Here is a 22,187-nt window from a genome sequence, read left to right on the forward strand (position 1 = left end):
CCCTACACGTATTCCCGACCATCTTGGAGATCGGCCCAACATTCTAGACCTCTTCCTTACCTCAAACCCTTCTGTTTATTCTGTCAAACTGCTCTCTTCGTTGGGCTCCTCCGATCACAATCTTATTTCTGCATCCTGTCCTATCGCTTCTGTACACCCTCTGGACCCACCGAAGAGGCGATGCTTCTGGCATTTTGCTTCAGCTCGGTGGGACGACCTGAGGATGTACTTCTCCGATTTCCCGTGGAATGATTATTGCTTCCAGGATAGAGACCCCTCTGTGTGTGCTCAGCGCATCACAGAGGTGATTGTCTCTGGAATGGAGGCATACATTCCTCGTTCTTTCTCTACTCCTCACGCTAAAAAGCCTTGGTTTAATCACGCTTGTTCTCGTGCTGTCAACGATAGAGAGGTAGCTCACAAAAGGTACCAGAGCCTTCAAACTAATGCTAATTATGAACTTTACATTTCTGCCCGAAATCGTGCCAAATCTATTCTCCGATTAACCAAAAATTCTTTCATTAATAGAAAATGCCAAAACCTTGCTTTCTCTAACTCTTCCCGTGACTTCTGGCATCTAGCCCAAAACATCTCCTCCAACTTCACTTCTTCATCTTTCCCTCCACTCCTGAGTCCTGACGGCAACACTGCCGTCTCATCTATCTCTAAGGCTGAACTCTTCTCTCAAACTTTTTCTAAAAACTCCACTCTGGACGATTCTGGGCATATTCCCCCCTCTGACTCCTTTATGCATGTTATAAAGATTCTTCAAAATGATGTTTTCTATGCCCTCTCTGGCCTCAATCCTCAGAAGGCTTATGGACCTGATGGAGTGCCTCCTATTGTCCTTAAAAACTGTGCCTACGTGCTGTTACCCTGCCTGGTCAAACTCTTTCGCCTCTGCCTGTCAACATTTACCTTTCCTTCTTGCTGGAAGTATGCCTTCATACAGCCTGTGCTTAAGAAGGGTGACCGCTCCAATCCCTCAAACTACCGTCCTATAGCTTTACTTTCTTGTCTATCTAAAGCTTTTGAATCAATCCTTAACCGGAAGATTCAAAAGCACCTTTCCACTTCTGACCTTCTATCTGATCGCCAGTATGGGTTCCGCAAGGGGCGTTCTACTGGTGATCTCCTAGCCTTCTTAACTGACTCTTGGTCATCCTCTCTTAGCCGTTTCGGTGAAACTTTTGCTATAGCGCTGGACGTATCAAAAGCTTTTGATAGGGTCTGGCACAAATCTTTGCTTTCTAAACTACCCTCCTACGGTTTCTATCCTTCTCTCTGTACCTTTATCTCCAGTTTCCTTTCTGACCGTTCTATTTCTGCCGTGGTAGACGGTCACTGTTCTTCCCCTAAATCTATTAACAGTGGTGTCCCACAGGGTTCTGTCCTATCTCCCACTCTTTTTCTGTAGTTCATTGATGATCTTCTTTCCAAAACGAACTGTCCTATCCATTCCTACGCCGATGATTCCACTCTGCATTACTCAACTTCTTTTAATAGAAGACCCACCCTTCAGGAACTTTACGACTCAAGGCTGGAGGCTGCAGAACGCTTAGCCTCAGACCTTACTATTATTTCCGATTGGGGCAAGAAGAACCTGGTGTCCTTCAACGCTTCAAAAACACAGTTTCTCCACCTATCCACTCGACACAATCTTCCAAAGAACTATCCCCTATTCTTTGACAACACCCAACTATCACCTTCCTCAACACTAAACATCCTCGGTCTATCCTTAACTCAAAATCTCAACTGGAAACTTCATATCTCATCTCTTACTAAATCAGCTTCCTCGAGGCTGGGCGTTCTGTACCGTCTCCGCCAGTTCTTCTCCCCTGCACAGTTGCTGTCCATATACAGGGGCCTTGTCCGCCCTCGTATGGAGTATGCATCTCATGTGTGGGGGGGGCTCCACTCACACAGTTCTTCTGGACAGAGTGGAGGCTAAGGCTCTTCGTCTCATCAGCTCTCCTCCTCATACTGATAGTCTTCTACCTCTTAAATTCCGCCGCAATGTTGCCTCTCTTTCTATCTTCTATCGATATTTCCACGCTGACTGCTCTTCTGAACTTGCTAACTGCATGCCTCCCCCCTTCCGCGGCTACGCTGCACACAACTTTCTACTCATGCTCATCCCTATACTGTCCAAACCCCTTATGCAAGAGTTAACCAGCATCTTCACTCTTTCATCCCTCACGCTGGTAAACTCTCGAACAATCTTCCTTCATCTGTATTTCCTCCTGCCTACGACTTGAACTCTTTCAAGAGGAGGGTATCAGGACACCTCTCCTCCCGTATTTGATCTTGCTTTCGGCCACCTCTTTTGTTTCTATTTTAGGAGCAGCGAGTAGCGGGCTTTTTTTTTTTATTATTGTTTTCTTTTTTTGTGTGCCCTTGAGCTGCCTCCTTTGTTGTAAAAAAAAAAAAAAAAAAAAAAAGCACTTTCCACTTCCAGTATTACCAGGCGTCATTCAAAAGATGGAAACGCGAAATAATATTAAGGTGTTTAAATTCCCCTTATTACGTATTCAATTCTTGTTCTCCTCTTAACACAACTTTCACACCTGGTGACTTCATCTTCCACCTAATAAGTCTCCTTCTAAAGAGCCTTATTTCTATCATTACTGCGCCTCGTGAAAAAAAAGTAGCACTAATTCTAATACCAAAAAATATTACTCTTGAAAAAATAATATTAATACTTATAATTAGACAAATAACTTGAAAAAATACTAGTGATAAAATACTCATGAAAATATGAATACGAAATACTAACATTCTAAAATACCAAAAAAATACTTTACAATCACTTTTTCTCGTCGTCTCTAAATACACGACAACGACCACGGTAAGAGTTACTCTGCCTGAGTTACCCCTCGCGGTGCACCTTTACCCCCTGAACACACTCGCTTCACACCTCGCAGCTTCAGCCACCTTCAAAGTTCCCTTCCGAGCAATCTAGTTCCGTTATAGACAACAAAGACCATAACACAAGCTCGAATTTCCCTCCTGACACCCTTTTTTTTCCCTCTCATCTCCTTCCTCTTACACCCAACGCCTTAAACCACCAGAAACGTTACATCTAAACACTCTTATGCCCGTTATCATTGCTCTCGTAGAACAAATGCTGAATGACGACAAACTATAATCCAAGTTCTCTTTCTCTTTCTCACACTTTTTCCTCGTTTTCCATACCCTTCTTTTACACCCAGTGGCCTCAAACCACCAGGGAGGTCATCTATAAACATTCTTATACCCGTTATCATTGAGCTTGTGATGAATAAACTTGCTGAAGATGCAACGAAAGCTACGGTGGAGTAGGTAGGAAGACACCTACCGAAACGGGCGGAAGCTACTCCCGGTGAGGTATATATGGGAGGCGAGGAGTGTGCTGAAGCCCTCCAAAGACCCTTCCCATGTCCTCACAATCCGTTTCCTTATTGTTTCATCAACACCAGAGAGTAGTTCAGCATGCTCCCTAGAGACAGATCCTCTCTTTTCCACACCACACTACATTCACACAACATACACACCTTTTCCCAAAATTTAAAATTTAAAAAGGCGCTAAATCACAATGCCTCGGAGTCCCCGCCTGGGGGGGGGGGGGGGCACAAATATCCCCAGGGAGGACTCCCCTTCTGGCAGCGGACTTGAGAGGTGTCTTGATCACTTCTCGAATCTCTTTCTTATCAATTTCTGCCACTTACGCGGTCTTCGTTCTAATTTTCATTCTGTTGAACACCATCTCTTCTCCTCTAAACCTCACCTTCTCTTCCTCACCGAAACACAGGTTTCTGAGGCTACTGGCAGCAATCTCTACTCTGTTCCCTCCTACTATCTCTATCCTAAATTTCAATCCAAAGCTTGATGTTGCGCCTACGTGCGCAACGATATCACTTGCTCTCGTGCCCACGACCTTGACCCTTCAGAATTTTCCACCATCTGGCTAAGAATTCATTGTTATTATATTACTAAATATATCTGTGCTGTTTATCTCTCACCTAACTCTACTAACTATGTAAAACTCTTTGAGTACTTGAACTCTAAAATGGAGCACATCATGACCCACTCTCCCTTCGCTGAAATCCGCATTCTAGGAGATTTCAATGTTCCCCACCAGCTTTGGCTTTCAATCTCTTTCACTGACCAGCCTGGTGAACAAGCCTACAACTTTGCTCTCCTCAACGATCTAGAGCAGTTGGTTCAGCACGTTACACGTATTCCCGACCGTCTTGGAGACAGGCCCAACATACTAGACCTCTTCCTTACTTCTAACCTTTCTGCTTACTCTGTCAAACTATTCTGTCCGTTGGGCTCCTCTAATCACAACTTTATTTCTGTATACTGTCCTATCGCTCCTGTACATCCTCTGGACCCACCGAAAAGGCGATGCTTCTGGCATTTTAGTTCAGCTCGGTGGGACGACCTGAAGATGTACTTTTCTGATTTCCCGTGGAATGATTACTGCTTCCAGGAGAGAGACCCCTCTGTGTGTGGCCAGCGCATCACAGAGGTGATTGTCTCTGGAGTGGAGGCACACATTCCACATACTCTCTCTACTCATGCTAAAAAGCCTTGGTTTAATCAAATTTGTTCTCGTGCTGTCAAAGATAGAGAAGCAGCTCACAAAAGGTACCAGAGCCTTCGTACACCTGCTAACCATGATCTTTATATTTCTGCCCGGAATCGTGCCAAATCTATTCATCGATTTAGCAAAACATCTTTCATAAATAGAAAATGTCAAAACTTTGATTTTTCTAATTCTTCTCGTGATTTCTGGAACCTAGCCAAAAATATCTCCTCCAATTTCACTTCTTCATCTTTCCCTCCTCTCCTTAACCCTGATGGCAGCACCGCCGTCTCATCTATCTCTAAGACTGAACTCTTCTCTCAAACTTTCTGTAAAAACTTCACTTTGGACGATTCTGGGCATATTCCTCCTACTTATCCCCTTCTGACTCCTTTATTCCTGTTATTAAGATTCTTAAGAATGATGTTTTCTATGCCCTCTCTGGCCTCAACTCTCAGAAGACTTATGGACCTGATGGAGTGCCTCCTAGTATCCTTAAAAACTGTGCCTCCGTGCTGACAACTGGTCAAACTCTTTCGTCTCTGCCTATCAACATCTACCTTTCCTTCCTGCTGGAAGTACGCTTTCATACAGCCTATGCCTAAGAAGGGTGACCATTGAAACCTTCAAACTACCGCCCTATAGCTTTATTGTCCTGTCTATCTAAAGCTTTTGAATTAATCCTTAACCGGAAGATTCAAAAGCACCTTTCCAATTCTGACCTTCTATCTAATCGCCAGTATATGGGTTCCGCAAGGAGCGTTCTGCTGATCTTCTTGCTTTCTTAACTGACTCTTGGTCATCCTTTCTTAGCCGTTTCGGTGAAACTTTCTCAGTTGCGCTAGACATATCGAAAGCTTTCGATAGAGTCTGGCACAAGTCTTTGCTCTCTAAACTGCCCTCTTACGGTTTCTATCCTTCTCTCTGTTCCTTTATCTCCAGCTTCCTTTCCGGCCGTTCTATCTCCGCTGTGGTAGACGGTCACTGTTCTTTCCCTAAACCTATCAACAGTGGTGTTCCGCAGGGCTCTGTCCTATCACCCACTCTCTTCTTGTTATTCATCAATGATCTTCTTTCCATAACAAACTGTCCTTTCCATTCATTCATTTACGACTCCATTCTGCATTATTCAACTGTTTTCAACAAAAGACCTCAACAGGAAATACAAGACTCCAGACTGGAGACTACAGAACGTTTAACCTCAGACCTTGCTATCATTTCCGATTGGGGTAAAAGGAACCTTGTGTATTTCAATGCCTCAAAAAAACAATTTCTCCACCTATCAACTCAACATAATCTTCCAATCACCTATCCCCTATTTTTCGATGACACTCAGCTGTCATCTTCTTCAACCCTAAATATCCTCGGTCTATCCTTAGCTCAAATCTCAACTGGAAACTTCACATCTCCTCTCTTACTAAATCAGCTTCCTCGAGGTTGAGCGTTCTGTATCGTCTCCGCCAGTTCTTCTCCCCCGCACAGATGCTTTCCATTTATAGGGGCCTTGTCCGCCCTCGTATGGAGTATGCATCTCACGTGTGGGGGGCTCCACTCACACAGCTCGCCTGGACAGAGTGGAGTCTAAGGCTCTTCGTCTAATCAGCTCTCCTCCTCTTACTGATACTCTTCTACCTCTTAAATTCCGCTGCCATGCTGCATCTTTTTCTCTCTTCTATCGATATTTTCATGCTAACTGCTTTTCTGAACTTGCTGACTGCATGCCTCCCCCCCTCCCGCGGCCCCGCTGCACACGACTTTCTACTCATGCTCATCCCCTTCACTGGTAAACTCTGGAACAGCCTTCCTAAGTCCGTATGTCTTCCTGCCTTTGAATTGACCTCTTTCAAGAAGAGTGTATCAAGACACCTCTCCACCCGAAATTGACCTCTCTTTTGGCTACTCTTTACTGATATCTATTATGGGAGCGGCGAGTAGCGGGCTTTTTTTGTACTCTTTTTGTTACCCTTGAGTCGTGTCCTTTGATGTGAAAAAGAAAATAGCTACAGGATGCAGCAAAAAAAAAAAAAAAAAAAAAAAATTTTATACCAAACCTTTTTATCTGAACACATTCTTTATTTTTCTATAGCTTCAATGTAACAGCAAAATGCTACAGGGCGCAATGAAAAAAAATGTATATAATAGTTACCGAGATTCGAAATTCATCTCTCAACAGTCTTTTTTTTTTTTCAATCTAAGCTTTGTAGGCGAACGAACTCACCCTTGAACACTGTACTTCTCCCATCACTACCCTCAGGAAGCTGCTGATTTTTTTTTTTTTTTTACGTCGTTGCCTGTTGCGCCGATAGGCATCTTCCTGGTGGGGCCTGATGGTCGGCCCAAGGCTTCTTCCAGGTGGGGCCTGATGGTCGGCCCAGCCCGTTCTGGCGCAGGCGAGTGTTTATAGTGGCGCCATCTTGCATTGGGTCATGCTGCCCCCCGGAACTCGTTCTTGATTCGCTTGGACGGCTTCCTCTAGAGTCCGTGTTGATGGGTGGTCTTCAGGACAGCATGTGGGTAGTTTTAAGCCACTCGGCGGTGACCGAAAAATCCGAGTGGTAGCGTGGGGATTCGAACCCGCGTCGTCCATCACGCGGTGAATGTGGGCCCAGTACGCTACCAGTTCGGCCACCGCCGAATGAATTCGACAACAGCTCTTTGGCTCAGATTCCCCTCCTACCACTTCCTTTCTCCTCTTAGCACCTCCATTCTCTCTTATTATTCTCTACCGTTACCACCCAACAAAGCCACTCAATGCAAAGTAACAACGCGTACCATAACAGCTCATTGATTCAGATTCCGCTCCTAACACCTCCTTTGACCTCTTAGCACCTTTTTCCCCATCTTAATAGCCTTCTTTCCTTCTTAACAAACTCCACCGTTACCACCCAGCGAAGCCACTGAATACAAAACATCTAACACGACAACAGCTCACAGACTCAGATTCCCCTCCTAACACGTCCTTCCCCTTCTTAGCACCTCCTTCCGCTTCTTTAGCAGCCTCCTTTCACACCAAGCTGCCTCAAATCCCCTTCTGTATTTTTTTTAGCTTTGGTCCCTTAAAGAAAAGTAAGCTGAGCACAAAGAGTTAAGTGTAGGAGACTAGGTTCGAATTCCCCTTCTTAATACCTCTCGCTACCTCTCTATGAACACTTAATTAATTCCTTTTATTATTACGGCCCGTTGTGATAATACGTGAATACGGCAAAATAATAAAGACCTCACTATACAAAGGTTCGGATCTCCCTCCCCCCCAACACGCCCTCTTTTCACACTTAAGGCCCTAAAATACGTCGCCCGTGGACTCTATTACTTTTATTATTACGCTCCGCTGTTAAAAGAAAAACGTGAATAAGGCAAAATAACAAAGGCTATACTACAAACAGGCTCGAATCTCCCTCCTAACACCCTCTTTTTATACCTAAGGCGCCTAAAACAACACTAACTCCCCCGTGAACTCTTCTCTATACTCCCTCTTCCCTTATAATTACTCTCTACTAAGAACACTTGAATACAGCAAAATACTACTAACAGGTTCGAATTACCCTCCCAGCGCTCTCTTTTCACACCAAGAATCCCAAACCAGCACCAAGTCGGCCGTGAACATTTTATTTCCATTATCTGGGCGTCGCGGAAAGAGTGTCGGCGGTACATTGAGGGGATGGGCCTCGAGGGCACAGGGGGAGGGCCAACCCGCGTCCCGGAACGATCTCTGCGGGCGCGTGGCTCACAGGGGCGGCGCCGAGGCATAAAGAGCGCGCCTGACTGCTGAGAACTCCTCGTTATGGAGCCTCTTTTCTCTTATGTAACGACTTGTGAGGGTGTAAGGAAGGAGGAAGTGTGGGTAGCTGGGTTGGTGGTGGTGTGTGTGTGTGTGTGTGTGTGTGTGTGTGTGTGTGTGTGTGAAGGGGATACGTAGGTGTGGGGGGGCATTTTTTATGTTTGTGTGTTGTTATGTAGTTGTATGGTAAGGATCCTGTGTTGTTACTGCTTCCTTTAATAACGATCAAAATTTACTTAAATTAATTCTGTGTTCAATTCTGTTTTTCTGGGCCATGGATCATATTATTATCACTGTTATTATCATCATTGATTTTGTTGTTGTTATTCTTGCGTCACCATCTGCATTGTAGCACCGTGTCTCTAGCACGTCCAGGGGGGAAAGGGAGAGGCAGGGGGGGGGGGTCTTAGCACTGCAGCCTCTTGGTGGAAAAAGGAAGCAGTGATGAGAGAGTGGCAGGCGAGTGAGAGGTATGACTGCTGCGGACAACTCAAGAGCCATAAATGTGTCCACAGAGAAATAGGCTATTACTCCTCCTCCTCTTCCTCCTCCTCCTAATTACAGGAAAGACATTGAATTACTTGAGAGAGTACAGCGCCGCGCCACGAAGATGATACCATCACTGAGGACGAAGCCCTATGAAGAGCGACTCGAGCGACTCAACCTCTTCACGTTGGAAAAGAGACGCCTGCGGGGAGACATGATACAAGTCTTTAAGTACCTGAACAAGCTCAGCAACGTTGATCACTCCAAACTCTTCACGCTACAAACCAACCTGAGAACAAGAAACAACGGAAAAACAATTCAAGCAAAGCGATGCAATACCGACATCGGCAGGAGTTATTTCTCGAATAGAGTTGTTCGCCACTGGAACAGCCTTCCTGCAGAAGTGGGTAGCGCAGAGACCATCAACTCCTTCAAGAAACGCATTGATCGCCACTTTGCTGCATCGGGAGTGAACTGAACGTTCCCAAGAGTAGATACACAAGTGCTTTAATCCTTCCCTGCAAGCCACTCCTATGGCAAACGGATTGACTGAATCACTGAACGCAGGCAGCCTAGTAATGAGCCAACAGGCTTTCTGCTGCCTGCTAGTCCATGTTTCCATGTCTCCTCCTCCTCCACTCAACCCGTGCAACCCCCGACTCGAATCACATTAAAGCTTGCTATGTAAACGCTCGTAGCCTACGTAACAAATTTGAAGACTTAGAAGTCCTCGCAGCTACAAATCATTATCACATCATCGGAGTCACAAAATCTTGGTTAGACACTTCAAATAGAGATTTCATTGCGGAACATAGATTACCGGGTTATACCATCTTTAGTCATGAAAGAGAGAACAGACAGGGTGGAGGCGTTATCTTTTATTTCCACAACTCTCTCCATCCAGTATCCGTGAAAACAGATATTATAACCAATGTGGACACGGTCTTCATTGAAATTAAAAATGAATCTCGTAAAATAGTAGTTGGACTAATCTGCAGACCGCCAAGGCAGACTCATGATATCGATCACGCATTAAGTGAATTAATATTAGAAACAAGTAGCAGTTGCGAGGCAGTAATTGTGGGAGATTTTAACTTGCCAGTGAAAAGATGGGGTGAACCGTTGAACTGTCATACAGGGCTCGACCTGTCCACAAATTTACTAGAAAGTGATTTACATCAACACGTTCAAGAACCGACTCGGGAAAATAATGTACTTGACCTTATCTTTTCAACGATAGATGATCTAGTTAATTGACGAGGTAAATGTTGATCCAATTTTTTGTTCAAGCGATCACCGAACAATCACATTCAGCATCAAGATGAAAGAAAGTAAAGTAACTCCTAGTAAAGAAAACGTGCTTGATTATCAGAGAGCGAATTTCGTAAGACTCTGATCAATTCTAAGTAATTCTGACTGAACTGTAGTTTGGACGGAAACAGATATTGATAAATCATGGGAGGCCTTCACCACAATATTGAACAATGCCATAAGCATATGCGTACCCTATCGTAACAGACCTTTAACTTTTAAGAAGAAACCCAAATGGTGGAATAACGAAATTCAAAATAGCCTTTCTCATAAAAAACGCGTATACAGTAGTTACATATCAGAGTGAGGCTGACAAACTAGAGTTGGACAGAATTCGCCGTGAAACCAAGAAATTAATAAAACGAAGCAAGAACAATCTTCAAGAATATATAGAGGAAACAAGTAAATCTAATTCAATTTTTTTTTAGCTATGTAAATAATAAAAAGTCACTCACCTGTAGTATCGGACCGCTTGCTAATGATAATGGTAACCATGCGAGCGATGAACATGAAATGGCTACAATCCTAAATAACTTTTTCGCATCCGTATTTACAGACGAAGATTGTTTATCACCTCAACCGCCGGAGGCTAGAAGGACCGAAAAAATGTTAAGTGGCGTGCTCATCGTAGAAAGTGACATTTTACGCACAATTGAAAAGACTTAAGTAAGAAAAGCTCCTGGTCCAGACAAAATTACCCCGAGGGTCTTAAAAGAAATCAAACATTAAATTTGTAAACCGCTCTCTATCATGTTCAATAAATCTTTAACAGCTGGAAAAGTTCCGTCGGATTGGAAACTAGCAAATGTCACACCAATTTCCAAAAAGGGGGACAAGTCTCATCCAGGAAACTATCGACCAATTAGCATAGCTGGGCACGATAACAGAAAACCTTATTCCCGATACCCGAGAACTGATAATGGAAAACTTTATCGGTGATAACCGATATTCGTTAACTGGAGACACAAATATAGGCGATAACCGATACCCGATATAAAGCCACAATTCCGATACTAGCTAGCGGTAAGTCCGATAGGCGAAAACGATACTATATTGATATTTCAAATAAAATATATATGTATTCAAATTTTCATTATCTGTATTTTAGAAAAAAACTTACAAAACCTGAAAACCACACGTTGACACGTAGTACATATGGACGGTAATATTAGAAACGTCTGAACCGGTGTTGTGTTATTTGGCCTCCCCACCGTCAAAAGCTGGTGCTTTTGTTTACAAACACTGGTCTCTCGTGAACTGCGCATGCTCAGACCAGCAAGCGTAGACCTGTACAGTCTCACAAAGCTTTTTAACCGTAATTAAGAGTTGCTGGAAGGCTGAATCAGACATACAGTACCACAACCACCATCCTCGCTGTTTCTAGAACGACACTCTACCAGTTGTATTTATATGTACAGAGTCTCGTTCTAAAAACAGCGAGGATGGTGGTACTGTATGCATGTTTGATTCAGACTTCCAGCAGCTCTTAATATGTTAAAAAGCTTTGTGAGACTGTACAGGTCTACGCTTACTGGTATGAGCATGCGCAGTTTACGAGAGATCAGTGTTTGTAAACAAAAGCTCCAGCTTTTGACGATGGGACACCAAATAACACAACACCGGGTCACCCCACTGACTCTCCTCGTGACGACGGCGACACGGCCGCCATCAATACTTATTCAGTGATTCTTAATTATCACCATTAACACTTTAACAGTCCCTTCAGTAAAGAAGCACTGAACCACTGGGAACCGGAACACTGGCACTCACTCCGTCACTCGAGACGCAGCTGAGAGACCACGCGGAACGCTGCCACGTGTTAACACAATCCGCTGGTCTCTGTTTGCGCTCTTTACAACGGGATCACATATTTTTGGCAGTGAATAATCATTTTGGGGGCAAAGTTAAATGATTTTTCTTTTTGATATAGTGATTTTTGAGTCTAACATGAAAAAATAACCTAGTGTTTTAATGTTGATCTAAGTATGAAATCTCTTCACAGAAGATATTTCACACCCCGAAGTTTTTTCATACAACACCTGGCGCACGGGCCACGCATGCGCAGTAGGGAGGAGACAACGTTTTTTTTTCTGAGAGGCGGAAAAAAGTAGCGATTATCGCTAGTTTGGTTACAGAAGTAACGAAGATATCGATATATACATAAATAAGTAGCGGATGGCCGTTAAACCGATTTTGTTATCAGCGATAAAGTATCGCGATAACTTATCGCGATAACGCCCAGCTATGCCAATTAGTCTGACATCGATTGTTTGTAAGTTAATGGAGACTATCATTCGCGACAATATGGTGAAATTCTTTGAAGAAAATAACATAATAAGTTGTAGGATATGTATGGGGAATAGTTGTAATTACTGCACGCTGGCACCTCAGTCAGTCAGTCGCCACGGCGCCAGCCTCTTGCCAAGGAGCAGTCACTGCGCTCCTCACTTTGTACCATCTTCCTCGGCTAACAAGGATCTACTAACTGACCCTGTGTTTCTGTGACCCCTCCAACACCTCAAGGACGTCGGGTCACACACAACGGGTCATCCTGAGGACTCCAGGACCTCTACACACATGGCGCAGACGAGTAACGCCGGGGACAAGATGGACGCGGGACGAGCTTGAGGCGGCACACGACCGGGCAGAAGAGAAGACAGTGTAGTGCGTGCAGTGCAGTGAAGTGTCGTGTTGTGAGCAGTGTAGTGGTGCTGTGTCATTGGCCGTGGTTTATTGAGTGGTAAACTGGGAGACGGAACCCTGCCTCTCAGTACCGCAGCGGGCCGTAACATACCCACTCTCTGGGGAGGCAGCAAGGCCACTGGCAGGGTTGCCAGATGGTCTTTACTATTTATCTGGGAATCTGGGCTTAAAAAATCTGGAAATCCCACGAAAAATCTGGCTATTCTTAAGTTGAACGGAAAGTGCTCGAGGACATGATGAATCCTATTGTGTGGCACTTAGGAAAGATTTTTTATAACGGTGCTACTCGGAAGAGAACACTAATGTGACAGACACTGAGCTCCCTTTAGCCTCAGCCCGGTACGAGACGTGTACAAGTCTCGTACAAGAAGCGTGGAAACCCAGAGGATATGAGAGTGGGAGGAATAGGGTAGGGACGGCTTGGGAGGAAAAAAAAATAGTTGTCGGGGATCGCAACCTGGCCTGCGCGGCCGTAACTAATAACTATTTATTCGTTGTCTTTTAATATTAATCCTGGTGTCCCTGGTCTGCAGGGTGACGTTGAAAATAGAATGATGCAGCTCAGGTAAAAATTCAGCCCTAATGTTCCGACTAAGACTTGAAAATACTTTAAACATTAAATCACTAGTTTGTTACTGAGTAGGTTGTAGTGTCTTTGTACGTTTTGTGCGTGTGTGTGTGTGTGTGTGTGTGTGTAATTCACCTCCTGGTCTGCTGTGGGTCTCTCGAGACAGCCAGCCGTTTCCCTACGAAAGAGCACAGAGCTCGTAGTACCGATCTTTGGGTAGGACTGAGACCACTCACACACAACGCACCGTGACAACGAGGTTACAACTCCTTGCCTGACGTCGCGTACCTACTCACTGCTAGGTGAACAGGGGCTACACGTGAAAGAAGATTAACCCAACTTATCTTCACCCGGCCGGGGAATCAAACCCCGGTCCTTCTGGTTGTGAGCCAGACGCTGTACCCTGAGCTACCGGGCCGTGTGTGTGTGTCTGTGTGTGTGTCATACACACTATTTTTTTTACTTTTGTTTTTAGTTCAATACCAAATTTATTTCGTTTCACTACCAAATTTAAGTATAAAACCAGTCACGGTGCTTCAATACCTAATGGATTTTTCAATACCAAATTTACCCTAATTTGGTATTGAAAAATACCAAATGGCAACCCTGCTCTCCGGACAAAAACATGTCGCATCTCTCTCTCTCTCTCTCTCTCTCTCTCTCTCTCTCTCTCTCTCTCTCTCTCTCTCTCTCTCTCTCTCTCTCTCTCTCTCTCTCTCTCTCAATTCTGGAAATGTGGATAAAATTCTTGCTGAATTCAAAGAAAATCTGGGAATTTCATGAAAGGGTCTGGAAATCTGGATGAAACCCCAAAAATCTGGAAAAATCCAGATTTTTCTGGGAATCTGGCAACACTGGGCCGCCCACTGGTGACTGGTGTAACTCCGTGACTGCCCGCGGCGCTTGGGAGCGCTGCCCGCGGTAGCTGGCCCCCCTCCCCCACACCACTCGCCACCACCACTGCTGCTCAAGGTCATTAAAGCCCACACACACTGACACTTCCCAGCACGTACCCACTAAGACACACACTTTTCACAACTGCACTGCCCTCGACGACTCAAGACTACACCCTGCTATAGGCGTGGCGCCCAAAACACTTCGCTATGCCTGGCAAGAAAAAGAAGACCCAAAAGGAGGAAGAGGAGGCGACATCAGCTGATGTCCCAGCAGCAGCAGCGGCATCCCCAACCACAGAGGCCAAAACAATGTTGCCAACGCCCCAACCTCCCGCCTCCACGGACATCGTAGCCCTTCTACAGTGGATGGAGGAGCGACGAGCAGAGGACGAGGCCAGACGGCGTCGGGATGAGGACCAGCGCCGTCAGGATGAAGAGGAACGTCGCCGTCAGGAAGAGGAACGTCGGCGCTTGGAGGATGAACGTCGTTTGGAGCGTGAACAGCGACGTGCGGAGGAGGAAGCTGCGCGTTTTCGTGACCTCATCACACAACTGTGTACACAGCGCGCACCTGCCCCAACACCACCGAGCCAGACGACGGGACCCGACTCCCCTCATACCGCCATCCTCACCTCGCCCACGCAGCCACCCCCACCAAAGGCAGTCGTGAACCCCCCACCGACCCTCCATCCAGATGTAACTTTTCAAGCCTTCAAAGAATGGAGACGCAAGTGGGTGGACTATTCTACGATGGTGGACCTACCAAGCTTGCCAGTCAACAAGCAGCTCATTCAGCTACGTATGTGCCTCTCGTCTGATATCCAACAAACCTTGCAGCATAAACTCCACATCTCTCCAGACGACGCAACCCCTGTCAAGGACGTCCTGGACAAACTGGAGACACACGTGAGGACTCAAACCAACGAGGCGCTGCGACGGCAGGAGCTCTTCAGCTGTAAACAGGCGGCAGGCGAGACATTTAATGCCTTCTACCTCAGACTCAAGAACGCAGCTCAGGCCATTGAAATATGTAAAGGCAAATGCAAGGACTGCGAGGAGACACAGCTGAAGCAAGTCATCCTGATGGGAGTGCGAGACAACGAGCTCGTAGAACGCCTCATCGCCCTCGAGCCCACAAGCACTTTGGACGTCTTTGTGGAGAAATGCTACGCGTACGAGGCCACCCGCACTACTGCATCAGCCATTTCAGCACCTCCAGCCAACGTGAGAGCCACGTCCAGGTATAAACAGGACAAGGCCAAACTCCACAAGTCTACTGTCAAGCCACCGGACTCCCCCTGCAACAGCTGCGGTCGCCTTCATAAGGATCAACGGTGCCCAGCAGCAGAGTCGGTGTGCAATGACTGTGGAAAGAAAGGACATTGGGCCAAGACAGTAAGATGCCCAGCCAAGAAAGCCACTTGCAGAATCTGTGCACAGGCAGGACATTTTGACCAGTGTTGCCCGACCAACAAAAAGAAACATCCTCAGAAGCAGAAGGGCAAGCAGCCTCCTCACGCCAACACAGGGACAACACGACCTTCTAGCAGCTCCAGCAACACATCCAGTCAGCGTCCTAGCCACATTAAGAGGGTGAGCTCTTCCTCACGAACAAGAACTCAATCTCCACAGCCTATCAGCGTCACCATCTCCTATGGCAACGTGTCGGGAACCCTACCAATGCTCCCTGACACTGGCGCTGATGTTACCCTCATTGGCCTGAATCACCTGCAACGCTTGGGCCTGTCTAGGCATGATCTCCAGCCCCCACCAGCAGCTAGACGCTACACAGCTGATGGCTCGGAAATGGCCCCGGCCATTGGCTCCTTCAAGGGGAAGATCACTTTGCTGCCAAAACTACGACAACATGGATCGACGTACATGAAAAAGTGCCAACACCTTTACTGTCGTACCAGGATTGCAAGGAGCTGGCAATCATCTCAGAGGAGTTCCCGAGGCCCATCATCGAGGTGACACACGCCCACACTCTGCGTGGGGTAGACAGCAACACCAGCAACCCGGGGATGACACATACCCCAACACCTGACCCTACAGCTGCCCCACCCCCTCGCGTGGCACCAAACCCTCCGTTCACCAGTGACACCACCCCCTCACAAGCTAAGGAATACTTGTTGAGGGAGTTCAGCGATGTACTGTTGACTAAGGAGGACCTCAAGACGAAGCCACTGAAGAAGATGACGGACCACCCATGAAGATCCATCTGAGGGAGGACGCCAAGCCCTTCGCCATCCACACCTCGTCTGATTCCCTCGCATTCCGGGAGTCGGTGAAGGCCGAACTGGACGCAATGGTTGCCCAAGGCGTCATCACCCTGCAGGCGAGGATCCATCTCCATGGTGTCACCCGCTAGTAGCTGTAGCCAAGCTTCCAACGGCGGTGTGAGGATCACCACGGACCTTTCAAAGCTCAACAGCCAAGTCTCACGCCCAGCGCACCCTTCTCCAACGCCCTTCGCAACAATCCGCAGTGTGGACCCGAAGGCGCGCTGGTACACAACAGTCGACGCCCTGTGGTTACTGGCAGATTGAATTGGCAGAAGAAGATCAACCACTAACCACCTTCATAACACCATACGGCCGCTACCGCTACTGCCGTGGTCCTATGGGTTTCGTCGCAACAGGGGACGCGTTCTGCCTTCGGGGTGACATGGCACTACAGGGCATGACAAACTTAGTCAAGGTCGTGGATGATATACTTCTGTATGACGAAGACTACCTCACACACCTGCACCGTGTCCACGAGGTACTCTCCAGGTGCAGAAAACATGGGATAACCCTCAATGCAGACAAGTTCACCCTTGCAGCACCTCAAATATCCTTCTGTGGGTACGTCCTCTCAGCGGAGGGCATTGCAGCTGACCCAGAGAAGATCAAGGCCATAATCGACTTCGCCACTCCTGCCAACCTTACAGACTTAAGGTCCTTTATGGGCCTAGTAAACCAGCTGGCGGAGTTCTCGCCAGAAATCTCCAGCGTTGCACAACCCTTACGCCCCCTAATGAGCCCCAAGCATACTTTCGTGTGGACACCTGACCACGATCAGGCTTTCCGAAGAGTGAAGGCGGCCCTCTCCAGTCCACCCATACTGGCAACGTTTGACCCCTCACTTCCTACCGTCCTGCAGACAGATGCGTCCCGGCTCAATGGCATAGGTTACGCCTTACTACAAGACCACGGGGGAGGACACTTCCGACTCATCCAGTGCGGCTCCAGATTCCTGACTGTCAGTGACTGATGCTGAGACCCGCTACGCTACGATAGAGTTGGAGTTGTTGGCTGTAACCTGGGCTACATCTAAGTGCAAGTTCTACCTGTCAGGTCTGCAGCATTTCGAACTTGTCACTGACCACCGCCCCCTCATCCCGATCCTCAACAGCTACACTCTGGATGCGGTGGAAAACCCAAGACTACAGCGGCTGAAGGAGAAGTTGTCACCGTAACAGTTCTCAGCAAAATGGCGAACAGGTATTCCCTCCACAGCTCGCTGCTCCCATATTGGAAGGTGAGAGAAGACCTCTACAGCGATGGAGACCTAGTCTTGTATGGCGCACGCATCGTGGTTCCTGCTGCTCTACGCCGCACAGTCTTGGCCCGCCTGCACGATAGCCACCGCGGTGCGGAAGCCACCAAGCGACGTGCACAACAAACAGTGTTCTGGCCTGGCATCAACGCTGACATCACCAACACTGTCCGAGCATGTGAGCCTTGCCAGGTGCTTCAACCCAGCCAGCAGCAAGAACCACTCATGAACGACGACGACCCAAACAGGCCCTTCGAGTCCGTGTCGGCGGATTTCTTCTCAGTGGCAGGGAAGTCCTTCCTTGTCATTGCCGACCGCCTCTCTGGCTGGCCCGTCGTCATCCCATGTGGCCACGACACAACGTCTGCCGCAACCATACGCCAGTTCCGCTGCTACTTCCGCGACGTGGGCGTCCCCGTCCGTCTAAGAACTGATGGAGGACCCCAGTTCACCAGTCGTGAGTTCGCAGCCTTTCTGGATCGTTGGGGAGTCCGCCACGTCGTGACTTCTCCCCACTACCCGCAGTCTAACGGTCATGCAGAGTCAGCTGTAAAGTCCGTGAAACATCTCATCATGAAGGTGGCCCCAACCGGCAACATAGACTGCGAAGACTTCGACCGGGGTCTACTTGAACTCCGCACCCCAACCCACACCGGACGCTCTCCAGCTCAGGTACTCTATGGGCACCCCCTCCGCTCTTGTGTGCCTGCCCACCCTGAATCTTTCAAGAAGAAGTGGCAGGCCAGTACGGAGGCCTGCGACCGTCGCGCCGCCAAACGTGCCCAGGACGCCGAGGATCGCTACAACCAGCATGCCCGCTCCCTACCCCAGTTGAAAATAGGAGATCAGGTCCGTGTCCAGGATCCTGTGTCACTCCGCTGGGACAAGGTGGGCACCGTCATGGGAATCGGAAGATCACGCGACTACCACGTCAAGCTTCCCAGTGGCCGGGTGTGGTGGAGAAACCGCCGTTTCCTTCGGCCAGTGTACTTCCCCAGCGACATTCCAGCGACACCAGATGAGCCCAGCGCCCCACCTCCTCGTCGTCGGTCCGAGAGAATCCGCCAACGTCAGATGTCCGCTCAAGACTCCGCTATGAGCGTGTAGGGGGAAGGGAGGTGTAGGATATGTATGGGGAATAGTTGTAATTATTGCACGCTGGCACCTCAGTCAGTCAGTCGCCACGGCGCCAGCCTCTTGCCAAGGAGCAGTCACTGCGCTCCTCACTTTGTACCATCTTCCTCGGCTAACAAGGATTTACTAACTGACCCTGTGTTTCTGTGACCCCTCCAACACCTCAAGGACGTCGGGTCACACACAACGGGTCATCCTGAGGACTCCAGGACCTCTACACACATAAGTAATTTGCAACATGGTTTCCGTAGTAAACGTTCGTGTTTAACTAACTGCCTTGATTTTTTTCATATTTTTGAGGTGTTCGATGAAAGCAGATCAGTAGATATCATATATCTGGATTTTCAAAAGGCATTTGATAAGGTCCCCCACCAACGATTTATTATTATATTTTTTTTACAGCAAAGGAGGCAGCTCAAGGGCACAGAAAAAAAAACCAGTAATAAAAAAAAGCCCGCTAATCGCTGCTCCCATAAAAGAACCAGAAGAGGTGGCCAAAAGCAAGGTCAAATTCGGGAGGAGAGGTGTCCTGATACCCTCCTCTTGAAAGAGTTCAAGTCGTAGGCAGGAGGAAATACAGATGAAGGAAGATTGTTCCAGAGTTTACCAGTGTGAGGGATGAAAGAGTGAAGATGCTGGTTAACTCTTGCATAAGGGGTTTGAACAGTATAGGGATGAGCATGAGTAGAAACTCATGTGCAGCGGGGCCGTGGGAGGGGGGGAGGCATGCAGTTAGCAAGTTCAGAAGAGCAGTCAGTGTGGAAATATCGATAGAATATAGAAAGAGAGGCAACATCGCGGCGGAATTTAAGAGGTAGAAGACTATCAGTAGGAGGAGGAGAGCTGATGAGACGAAAAGCCTTAGCCTCCACTCTGTCCAGAAGAGCTGTGTGGGTGGAGTCCCCGCACACGTGAGATGCATACTCCATACGAGGGCGGACAAGGCCCCTGTATATGGATAGCAACTGCGCGGGGGAGAAGAACTGGCGGAGACGATACAGAACGCCCAACCTCTAGGAAGCTGATTTAGCGAGAGAGGAGATGTGAAGTTTCCAGTTGAGATTTTGAGTTAAGGATAGACCGAGGATATTTAGTGTTGAAGAATGTGACAGCTGAGTGTTGTCGAAGAATAGGGGGACAGGTGTTTGGAATTTTGTGTCGAGTTGATAGGTGGAGAAATTGAGTTTTTGAGGCATTGAAGGACACAAGGTTCCTTCTGCCCCAATCGGAAATGATAGCAAGGTCTGAGGTTAAGCGTTTTGCAGCCTCCAGTCTGGAGTCGTGTACTTCCTGTTTTGATGGTCTTCTATTGAAAGAAGTTGATTGCTCAGCAAACTATTGGCGCACGGTATCTCGGGTAACATTCACAATTGGCTTGCGACACGAATGTCGCCCGATGAAACGTGTAATTTTCCGGGGGCTGATTCTGGCTTTTTATTCGAATGTTACACGAATTTCACACGACTGTCACACGAGCACCGCCCGATAAGTACGATAAAAGTCCGATTGAGGTCGAATGTCGGACGATAACAGGACGAAATACGACGATAATAGGAGGAATCCAACCGATCGTTGCACGAATTAGACGAATGTTCCTCGACGCACTCGACCATAGCCCGACTAACACGACCTAGAAATCTACCCTATAAAATAGTGGTGACGCCCCTGGACGCCTCACAAAACGTCCTAGCGTCCCACAGTCGACACCTACGCACCTCACATCCAAGATGGAGCATCCAAGGAGCGACGAGTACTACACCGAGCAACTATATTTGAACATTCTTAACATCTACAACCTGAAAATACAATTTTACTTCACCCTGCTATTAAAGAAGTCCAAGAAGAAGAAGAAGCGAACAATGAGACGACGCAGGTGGTTCGTGAGGGACTGGTTATCTGAGAGACCCACCTATGGCCACTACCACCAACTCCTCCAGAAGCTGCAGGCAACAGATGTGCAAACCTACAAATACTACCTGCGCATGGACGAACCACTTTTCAATGAGATCCTTCAACGCATCGTCCCCCGTATCATCAAGCAGGACACAAACTGGTGGAAGCCACTGGAACTTGATCTGCGACTTGCAATTATGTTTCGTTTCCTGGCCACAGGCGAGGCCTACAAAAGTATGGCCCTTAATTTTAGAGTCGCGCCCAACACAATCTCCAAGCTTGTGCCAAAAACCTGTGAGGCCATCATCCAGGAGTTCCTGGATGAGGTGATTGTATGACCATCAACACCGGAGGGGCGGAAGGCGATCGCCGAAGGATTTCTAATACCTGGAATTTTCACCACACCATTGGGGCCCTTGACGGCAAGCATATTGCGTTTCAACCTCCAGCAAACACAGGATCCTACTATTACAACTGCAAGGGCTACCACTCCATCGTCCTGCTTGCACTTGTAGACTCGAAGGGGAGGTTCACATACGTGGATGTAGGAGCGTTGCTACGTCGCACGATACACCGGGCAGCATTCGAGCAGATTGTACCGCTGTTGCGAACCAGAAGTTAAAACGAGGATCTGCGCATGTGCGAGCAACCCCGGGGCAAGGTAAACAAACACGGGCTAGTAGAAGTTCCTCGTAAAAGAAAAAAAAAGGAAATAATACGAGATGGAGCCTGAACGAAAATTTCACCACTTCATAATAATAAATGGAGATGGTGAAGTGCTTTCTTCTTAATGACTGCCCTCTCCCTGCCTGCTCTGCAGGTGATAAAGGAGCAGTAATTAAACCAACGGGAGACAACCAATTCAAAGTTGATGGTAAGCATTTATTTTCAACTCATACGAAACTAATATTCGATCGTGTGAATCTAATTAGCTATAAATCATCTAGTCCGAAAGTTCCCTGCGTTTGTTTACTTCGCCCACGTGACACCGCATTCGACTTATTCTGGCAATGATCGGGCAATGATCAGGCAATGATCGTGTAATGATCGGGCGACAAACATGTGATTCTGGCTATATTCGAGTGTGCCCAAAATGGCCGATCATTGCATGAATCACACGATTATTGCCCGATAATAACCCGAACGTTGGTCGAATGTCGCACGAATAAAATTCAACGGTTTTTTCCCCGAATGCCCCCGACATTCGGGAAAAATTTAGTGCATGCACTAAATTATGCCGATCGCCCCGGTAGCCGACCGAGCGTCCCAGAATACCCAGAACAAGATCACCAGAATATACCAGGTCTT

This window comes from Eriocheir sinensis, chromosome 12 (genome assembly GCF_024679095.1).
Source record: "Eriocheir sinensis breed Jianghai 21 chromosome 12, ASM2467909v1, whole genome shotgun sequence".
In the NCBI taxonomy this organism is placed as follows: domain Eukaryota; kingdom Metazoa; phylum Arthropoda; class Malacostraca; order Decapoda; family Varunidae; genus Eriocheir; species Eriocheir sinensis.